Below are 9680 nucleotides of genomic sequence, written 5' to 3'. Positions count from 1 at the left end.
TAAAAGCTTTTGGATATTGTTTAGATGTCAGTGATTTTTCTCCCAAGCACATCGTTAATTGCTTAAGAAGGATTATTAATTGCTATTATAGACTGTTCAGCAACTTTAACGGCTTATTGATGAAATCTTATCTTCTTGAGGCTCTTGTTTTCATTTACCATGTTATCTCTATGGCTCATTCTTTATCATATCAATCTTAGCCCAATTTAATCAAATAATTTTTTCCTGTTTCAAATTACACTCTTCCCTCTACAAACATAACATAGTACACCCATCTCTTTGTGCTTTTCAAAACATAACAGGTTTGTGCATTTGTTCCTGTCCTGAACTTAAAATTCATTGATATACAACAGTGCTTCTTTCAAGATTTGTTTACTTTGCTTTGTACCTTGTGCTAGGGAAAGTCCAGGTTGTCCAACCCTGCCTCAAGACTGCCCACCTGCCTGTATACCTTAACTACATATGCTTCAGTGTGTGAAGAATATTGCTGTGTTCAGACATACAGAGTACTACTGGCAGTAAAACCAGAAGAGGTCAGAAAAGATGTTACTCAGTTGAAGTGAAGATAAAGCTGTGTAAGTAATTGCTAAGCACAGCCACAATACAAAAGGATCATGCTAGTAATATTTCCACTCCCTTTAGCTCACAGCCTTTAGAATATTTCAATTGCATCTAGAGAGTATGAAGTTCAGCTTGAGTAATGCAAGGACCAAAAAAGAATACGATAACAAGAGCACAGAAAATTATCAAATCCGAAATATTTTAAGCAGAGTGAAGATTTGTCATTATCCTGCAGAAAGCTAGGATGCACAGATCAGTAATGTGTAAGGAAAATTTGTGACTGATTAGTATATTCACATTTCAGTGAAAAAATATGACATGTTTGTAATTTATTAAAAATATATTTTAAAATAATAAATATGAATAAATAACATCTAATTAATGGATCAAGTAAAACTCCTTCAGATTTAAGATAAGATAAATTGAAGTTTGGAGACTAAAATTTTATTGGTTTTGGTTAAAGTCCATATATTAGCAATGTTATTAATCTTGTTCAGCTCTGAGATATGCTTCCTAGAGCAGTGCAATCTAGGATGGATACCAATGAACAAAACTACTGATTTGTTAAAAGACTGGCATCAAAATTATCATGCAAACTGTCAGTTTTTTTCAAATTAAATCTGAACCTATAAAAGTAGAGAGTAGAGATAAAAAGGCAGGATTTAAGTTATAATGATGACTTCTAAATATCTGACACTTTGCAGTGGCACATTTGAACCTCCAAAATTGCTTAAAAGAAATTATTGATAAGCCTAACACAATGGGATGAACTGATTGCCATGCAAATAATATGCACTTTTACCAGTCCCTCACTACCACCTATCAAGTTCTTTCATAGATGGTAAATTTAAAAGAATAATTTTAAATTACTTATACATTTAATAAAAATAAATAATCTCTTGGTGTAGGCATGTTCAGGTAACAAAGTATGCGGCTAAAAACATCCAAGCCAAAACAAAAACTTGAAGAGGATATGTGGTGCTATAATGCTAACAAATATATTGTGGGGCATTTTACCCTATCCATCCTTATGTCTTAACCTCATTCAGAGCTTTCAACAAAAAATACAACAAAATACAATGAAGGATCCATGTTCTGTGTAGAAAGTTGCCAAACTCCATGGAGATTCAAAAGAAATAACATGTCTAGAAATTATATCTGTGGTTTTTTTTCTATAACGAATATTTTTGTATTTGAGAGATTCATCCCTCATGTATCAAAAAGATAAGCATTTATAATCTGGTTACTAAAAAACAAAGGCAAAAACATCAGGGGCTTTCAAAATGATTGTACGTGAATTTGATCAGCCGAATGTTATTAACACTGCAAGATGAAAAACAAACAGGATGGAAACTTGCAGCATTTGGAGACATAATTATATTCTATTTTTGAAGAACAGAAGCAAATAAATATTTGTTTAAGATTCTGATCACGCTCAGCTCACAGATATTAAGTTAGAAAATTTTTAATTCCCTGCAAATACACAGGATAAAGGATTTGTTAGAGGAATATAAAGTTATAGAGCTCACTGCACTTGAATCATATATTTCATTTGGATTTGATAGAATTTTATATATGAGATTCTCACCTAACACAGGGAGCATTGCTAACTGTCTGGCAGCAAAACTGAAAGATTTTGATAGTTTTGCACACATATGTTTCAGTTAGTGCTGCTACCTCTCTCACAAAAATACCTGCAGGAAAATTATTAGTCCTTCAGACATTCAATATTTTAAACCTTTTTAAGATTTCTCTGATGTGAAAACTTATGCTGAGCATTTACAGTTGCTAGGTGATATCCAAGCAGTGGTCAGTAATTGTGATTGAAGACATGGATTTCACGGCAAATTTCCATTTCATGATTGGTGTTCAAGAAAAATGAAAGGCAAATTTTGGTAGCAGCAGGGCAAGGTTTAGTCACCATCAACGGACGACAAAGATATAATGAATGTTCATGTTGTTATAATTCAGTATTGATTAGTTAAATCAAGCATAAAAAACAAGAAAGGCATGCTGTTGAAACAGATGAGTGAAATATCACATTTCAGTAAATATTTTCCAATAACTCTCTTGATATATTTCTCAGTTTTATACATTAATAATGTTCTATCTCTATGAACCTCATTGTTAGAAGGATAATAATATTCTAAAACTAGTCTACACTCTATACATTTTGCACTCTTGTAAAGGCAAACGTATTCTTGCAATCCTCCTTAAGCATGTGTACATATTTATGTTTGCAATTAAGCTACATAGTTTGATAGTGAAACTCCTATCAAAGGTAGAAAAAACATTATATGAGACTATATGTTCTTGTTGAAATTTCCTGGCACTAATTTTTTTGTGCACAGAAAATGGAATATGGTTCATTTCCTTCAATCTCCCTCTCCTTTTGAACAAACTACTACCCTTTTCAAGATTTCTTTTAGGCAGAATGCATCCACGCTAAAAGGTGTTAAGATTGACCTGGAGTTAGGGCTACATCTAATGACATGAAGCCTTTTGCAATTCTGCAGAAAACTACATTGCAGGAAGAAAACAGTATCAAGGTTTTGAGAAAATGAGAGATGCAAATAAATGCAAATCTTCAGTCCAGATTCATCAGCTGATTTGGACAAGCACCTTTCTGTATCCAGTGATTGATCAGTAGATGGGAATTACTCCATCAGGAATGACAAAACAAACATTTCAGGAATGACACCCAATTACACAGAGTGCTTGAAATAGACAGAAAAAAAAAGTACAAACTTTCAGTGTTTTGCTGGTCAACTTTAAAAGGAAGAGTAATAGTCTGTGGTTTTACAATGAAAGGGAATAAGGTGTGATTAGAAAAGAGGGAAGCCGTAAACAAAGGGACAAAAACCTCACAGACAAATGATAAGGCAGGCAATAAAGAGAACCAAGCCTGGTCAAGTCAAACTAATCATTATTGTTTCTGTACTACCTGATCTAGGACATTGCCAAATGGGATACTAAGGAAAAGAGAAAAGCCATAAACAAAATACATGGTGACACGAACCTGACAGACAAACATAAATGAGACAATGATTCAAAACCAATATGGTCAAGTCACGCTAACTGATGCACTACCAAGGAACTGCAGGAAAATGAGGAGCTTGCTGCTGATAAGCATGCAAACCTGAAGGTCCAGGATCTTGCCAGGGTCTTGGAGCTATGCAAACAGAGGGTGGAATGTGCACTGGAAAGGGAACAGGGAGGAAGAAAGTTGGAATAGACACACGAGTGTGAAAGAGATTAGTCACTTGTAAAACAGATGGTGAATGTGCTTGTCTCACTGAGCTCTGCACCTCCTCACCACAGTCTCTTTTGTCTTCATGTAAAATCTCTTCTTGACTATCTCTCTGCAATCTCCCATGCTCTCTCTCTCTCTCTGTGTGTGTGTGTGTGTGTGTGTGTGTGCGTGCGTGCTGCAGGCTCCAGGTGCTGCCAGGACCAGTGTGAATGGATGTGGGATCAGCCACTGGAGACAGGTCAGAGGTGTAGGCTGTGATCTGGTTGGGGGTGGGCTGGACAGAAGGGGCCATGTCAGTGATGTGCATATCTGCATAAATCAAGAGTGTGCTGAGTGTGTGCTGTCAGTACTGAAATTCATCCTCTACCAGAGGAGGGGTGGAGTTGTCTGTGCAAGTGTTCGTGTCAGTCCTGCAAGCAGATGATGTTGAAGGCAGCTCCTTGTCTGTGGCAGCCGCTGTCACCATCCTGTGTGTGTCTGTGCACATCCCTTTTAGTTTCAAGCACATAACAGGTTTCTTGTTATTTTCTCTGTTCATTGATTTCTTTTGATGGCTAATTTAGTGTTAGGTTATCTGACACCTGAAATATAATTGAGATACAACAAAGAAAGCATGTTAATAAATTTTTCAAATTATCAGAGTTGTCTCAGTCACCTCACTGGAAAAGGCCATCTCTGCTCACACAATTGTTAACTTAAATCAGAAAGAGAACTGACAAAATCATTAAATACTTTCAACATACTGAATATCCAACTTGATTTCCCCAGGCTTAAAAAGTCAGAAATTTAGAGCTAACTGATTAATCATTAGCAAGATGGCCAGAAAGGTTAGCAATTATTCAATTCACAATTTATCAATAGTTTATTTGTCTTCTCATTACCACTCTCTGCTTCCAATTTGGATGTCAAATATGCTTTAATTTATGTCACTAACAAACAGCATCCCATTAAAATGGAGTGTCATGTATATACTTGCTTTTGGAAGTTATGACAGCCTCCCGAAAACCATATAGTTCTAGTCACAGTTTCACAGAACTTGACCTAAATTACTCACCACACTGTCACATTAGGAACCCAGGTGACCCTGTTAAGGGCTGTAAATGTTCTATGGCAGTGGTATTCTTCAGCTGCCTTACCTTGCAATCTACAGAAACCAACCGAAAAAAAAAAATACAATACCTCTTCGTAGTCTGAAACTTGGCAATTCAGTCAGTGGAATGCAAATAGAATATCCTTTTTTTTTTTTACATGAAACTTGAAAAGGAGGAAGGGTGTAACAAAGTACTAGTTTTTCCCTAAGCTTAAAGACAAGTAAAAATGCAACTGGTTAGGTTTTGGTTCTTTCAGTCACTAAAAGAAAAAAAAAAATAGAAAACTAATGTCATACCTGAATAAAACCTCTTAAAATTTGAGTAGCACCATTAAGGAGCTGTAGCACAGTTACTGCTTATTACAGGTAAGAAGACTGAAGCATTCTTTCTTCAAGGAAAAGAAGGAAAGAAAAGTAAACTTAGAATATTGATTGCGTTACCTTTTAATTTCCTACTGGGTAGAGAAATCCAAGTGAGAATTTACAGGATTGACAACCTTTTATAAATTAACAAACAAGTACAGATCAATGAGGTTCAACTCTTTGTGTTAAACAGAAATAAAGAATAAAGAATGAACTTCCATTATCTTATATCAGTGTAATAATACATGAATGAAAAGGTACTGCAACTGCACAGGGATAAGCTGACTAATTCTCAAGGTCACCAGATGGTTTGGATGTGAAATTTTATTTTTCAAATGTAGCTGAGGAGCCCAATTGGACAAATTTATGGGGAATTTATTTTTAAGTCACTCCTCCATTATCTTTAAAATAAGACCTGGAATACTTTGGAAATATCTGGTGACTTAAGAATGTGAAAATTAAAATACTGATCCTCTCAAAAATACAGACACCTAAACAAAACTACATCCTTAACAGGGAAGGAAAGGTAATCAAATTTATCAAATATATATATGTATATGTATAAACATTTCCTGGGAGCCTTAAGAGGACCAGAGATCCTGATGATGCTATTCTCTTCATCTGCAATCTAGGCCTTTATAAACTATGCTGGAATAGATTTTGCTGATGGACATTTTAAAGATTAAAACAGTGGACAACATCTATAATTTTCACCACAATGGAAAGTTCATGGTCTCCAGCAGTAAAACAGCTCAGATGAACTGCAATAATAACCTCTCAAATCAATACATCTTTTAGATAGAGTATTTTGCAATGTTGACCTCTACCATCTGATGCTCTGAATGTATTTTTCTTTCTTGTTACAAATGAATCATTCTAGAATTCCATTAAGGTTGTTACTGTACAGAAAGTAACTATGGCACTAAGTTATTAGTCATCAGAATCTAAACAAATGTGATGAATTGCAACATAGATTTTGGCTTGGGTATGATTTCACTTTATACAAAATCCCTGAAAGCAATATGCCCTTGATTGATGGAATATGTTTGTTCTGTTCTAATAAAACAAGCTTGCTCTGTCCTTATGCTGAAAAACAGTTGATGAGCAACACAGTAATACTGCAATATTGCTGCCAAGAAAGTCATAACAGCCACATTTTACCTGAAAGGCCACTACAGTCCCTGAGATTACCTTGTTGGAGCATGGTGCTGAAAACACCAAGATTTGCTTTTTCCTCCTATGGTTTATTCACTTAAGGGATGGATTCCATGGGTGTCCTTTCCAACTCAGATTGTCCTGGGATCCTGTAAAAATTTAGGACCATGACACCTGTTGCACATACATAGAAAGGAAATCTTGCCCTCAAATTCTTGTCTTTTGACTTTTTTTGTCCTTTTCTTTTCCAGAATTTCATGACTGTAAATGTTAATCTTTAATTCCCATTTAAAGAATATTCAGGCACAGAAATTAATGGTGTTGACAAATCCAACCTTCTGAAAAGTTTCAAGTTGTTTGGGTGGAGAATGATTTTTTAGAGAGTGTCTGATTCCAGTTGGTTGTGTATTGCTAGCAAACAAGTACCAGACAGAACGGAAGACATACGGAGCTGAATTTTCCCTATTGTATTATTCAGTGTGCTTTCCATGAGGACATGTTTTGTCAAAGATCTTATTGATTCAAGTGTTATGAAGTAGTACAAGTTCAGCCTCTAACACCTCACGCCATCTGTGAAGTCCTAAGTACAGGCTTGTTGAATGATACATTTAGGACTAAAGACACAAACGCCAGTGGCACAGGGACCACATTAGAAGGCGAGTAAGAAGACCTGCAGTGTCTCTTCACACGCACACAAAAAAAAAAATTTAAAGCTTCCTTATGGGAAGAGATCTTGGAAATGGCACAATTTTTTCCCCCTAAACTATAAACAAAATTATGTGAGGACTTTCATCCTGATTAAATATCATTTATGGATTTTATATTACATTGCTGTAAAAAATAATGTCAGAAACTCAGGAATTCGGTTAAACAACCAGCTTCAGATGAATACTGAAGTAAGCAAACCCCAGTATTACATATACTCTTCCTTTTTTATTTTTGTCTTTTTAATCTCCCTATCACTTTTCTCTTCTACTTTACATATAAACAGAAACTGAATAAGAAGGGGGCAGAAAGTCTCTGTTCAGGAAGGACACTAGATTTAGTTGGAAAAATACCCAATCATGGCTTCTGATGTGTATCTTCTATTAACTACAGTTAGGGTCATTCATGTAGATGTTCTGGATTACCATTATTTACAGTGAAATGCTTATCTTACCCCACATAATTTTTAAAAACATGTGACACATTTTTGAACTAGAATCTGTAACACATACATCCATCTGTTGAATTTAGCCTCTCTGTCATTCCAAAGCCATGGTACACATAGCACATGAAATTCTCTAACTATTTTATATTTAAAATTGCTTCCTAAGATACAAGGTTTGTTTTTTCTCCTTTAATTTAAAGGTTATGAGACTTTCTGAACAATGCAAGTAGAAATTTTCCACATTATATTAATTCTGTTCCCTAAAGGAGGGATAACAAAATTCAAGTATTTTACCTAAGTATTATTTCTCATTATTTTGCACAGAACAGCAGTCGTCCACCAAATGACTCATGATACAGTAGACATGGGATAGGTTTACACAGATAACACAAGCTATTTTCAATCAGAGTACACATTATGAATGATTTACTTGCACAGCTCTGTATCTGAATTAAACTTTTATACTTTAATAATTAAACAGTGTTGTCTTCACAGCCTTTTAATACTAGCATAGAAACACAGCATGCAGTTTACATATTCTACTTTCTCTCCAAGGTTATCAAGGTATATAGTGGCATAGTTATTTGATTTCATTATCACAGAGGCAAAAATTGATTTTACCACCCTAGAAAGATTTAATTCATTTTAAAAGCATGTCAAGGAATAAAATTTGTCAAGAAAGTGCATCAGTGTGACACAAATAACTTAGTTTCAAATTTGTAATAAAATATTAAGCATCTTTTAAATCACTGATATGTAGTTTAACAAGCAGACTTTACATTCACTTTTTTAAAGTTTGGGATCAATTCTCATTTATACTAAACTGTGGTTTGAATAAGAGGTAGCCTAACAAATATTCCTTTTTGCAATTCACATAAAAAGACAGTTGAATTAACAGTGAAAGACGGACACATTACTTCAGCATAATAAAGATGCATTAGCTTAAATGAAAGGCAAAGCCTTTTATTTTACTGAATAGAACTAAAATATCAAGAAAGGAAATGTTAAAATTCAAATCCACCTGAATGCCCCATGTGACACGATGAGGTACAAAGCTTGAAAAAGTTAATATGTGAAGATACTGAAGTTAACAATGTGCTTCAGCAACAGTTTCCAGAACAGGAGATACTTAGATACTTTTTTTTTTTTTTTAGACTTACAGAACCAATTAGGAATTTTCATCAATTCAGGAGCATAAGACAAATAAAAAATATTTCTGTAGTTATTGTATTTCCCTGTTCTCTATGGCAGCTATCATAGCATCTCCGATATGTATAACTAGAACAAGTAGAACAAGTTTCCAGAATAAAAAAATCCATGGTAAATCAATTTCTTATAAATGAATATTTAAGGTAGATATTTGAAAATTGCACTTGCATTTCTAATATTGATCAGAGAGTTCAAAAATACATATTGAGTTTCTAATACTGTCACTTTCTGACTGACCCCTCCTCTAAGCAAGATTTTCATGAATACTGAAGCGTAGCTTTTTGTAAAAAACAAACAAATAACTAAAGGGGAAGAGATGTGTGAGAATGTCTGCAGTCAGCTGGAGACAAAAAGATAAGACCCTGAGAACTGTTAATTTTAGTGATCATTTTCTCGCTCTATAAGATCTCACAAAAGTCTTTATTACACTGATTTCCTAAAAATCATAATGAATGTTTGACATTTGGATACATTTTAGAAGGCTGAGAAAGATGCTTGCTTTTTATCTTCTGTTAATCTGGAATAGGCGTGGACAAATGCAGAATAAAATTAATCAACAAAACTTTCCAGTTGAGCAAGCTCTATGGAAAAATATAGGTCACATACCCCTATAGAAAAAAAAAAAGCTTTTAGTTACTTTCAGCTACAACTTGGCAGACTAAGAAAATAATTACTTACAAGATTATACACTTTATAAAATACTATACATATAAACTTTTACACAGAAACAATATTAAGTTATTAGAGGGGAACAGAATTCTAATTATCATATTAGAAAAAAAATGGAATCTACCCTAGGTATGTAGCAGCATGATTAAAACCAAAATAAGCCTACCCTGTGAAAGCAATACTGCACTATTTCATCTTCCTGTGTGTATACTGGTTTAACAAATGTCTCC

General features: G+C 34.4%; 1 long non-coding RNA gene across 1 annotated transcript in view; it reads right to left on the bottom strand.

Moving 5' to 3' along the window:
• Positions 1-8745: 8745 nt before the first annotated feature.
• LOC135299416 (uncharacterized) overlaps positions 8746-9680 on the bottom strand; it is a 47513-nt gene continuing 46578 nt past the window's right edge. The window contains exon 3 of the long non-coding RNA XR_010361400.1: positions 8746-9389. This is a non-coding gene — a long non-coding RNA (uncharacterized LOC135299416). The remainder of the gene's footprint in view (positions 9390-9680) is intronic.

The sequence above is a fragment of the Passer domesticus genome, chromosome 4 (genome assembly GCF_036417665.1).
Source record: "Passer domesticus isolate bPasDom1 chromosome 4, bPasDom1.hap1, whole genome shotgun sequence".
Classification (NCBI taxonomy): domain Eukaryota; kingdom Metazoa; phylum Chordata; class Aves; order Passeriformes; family Passeridae; genus Passer; species Passer domesticus.
Note: the sequence above shows the minus strand (reverse complement) of the source record. Positions and strands in the feature narration are given on the sequence as shown.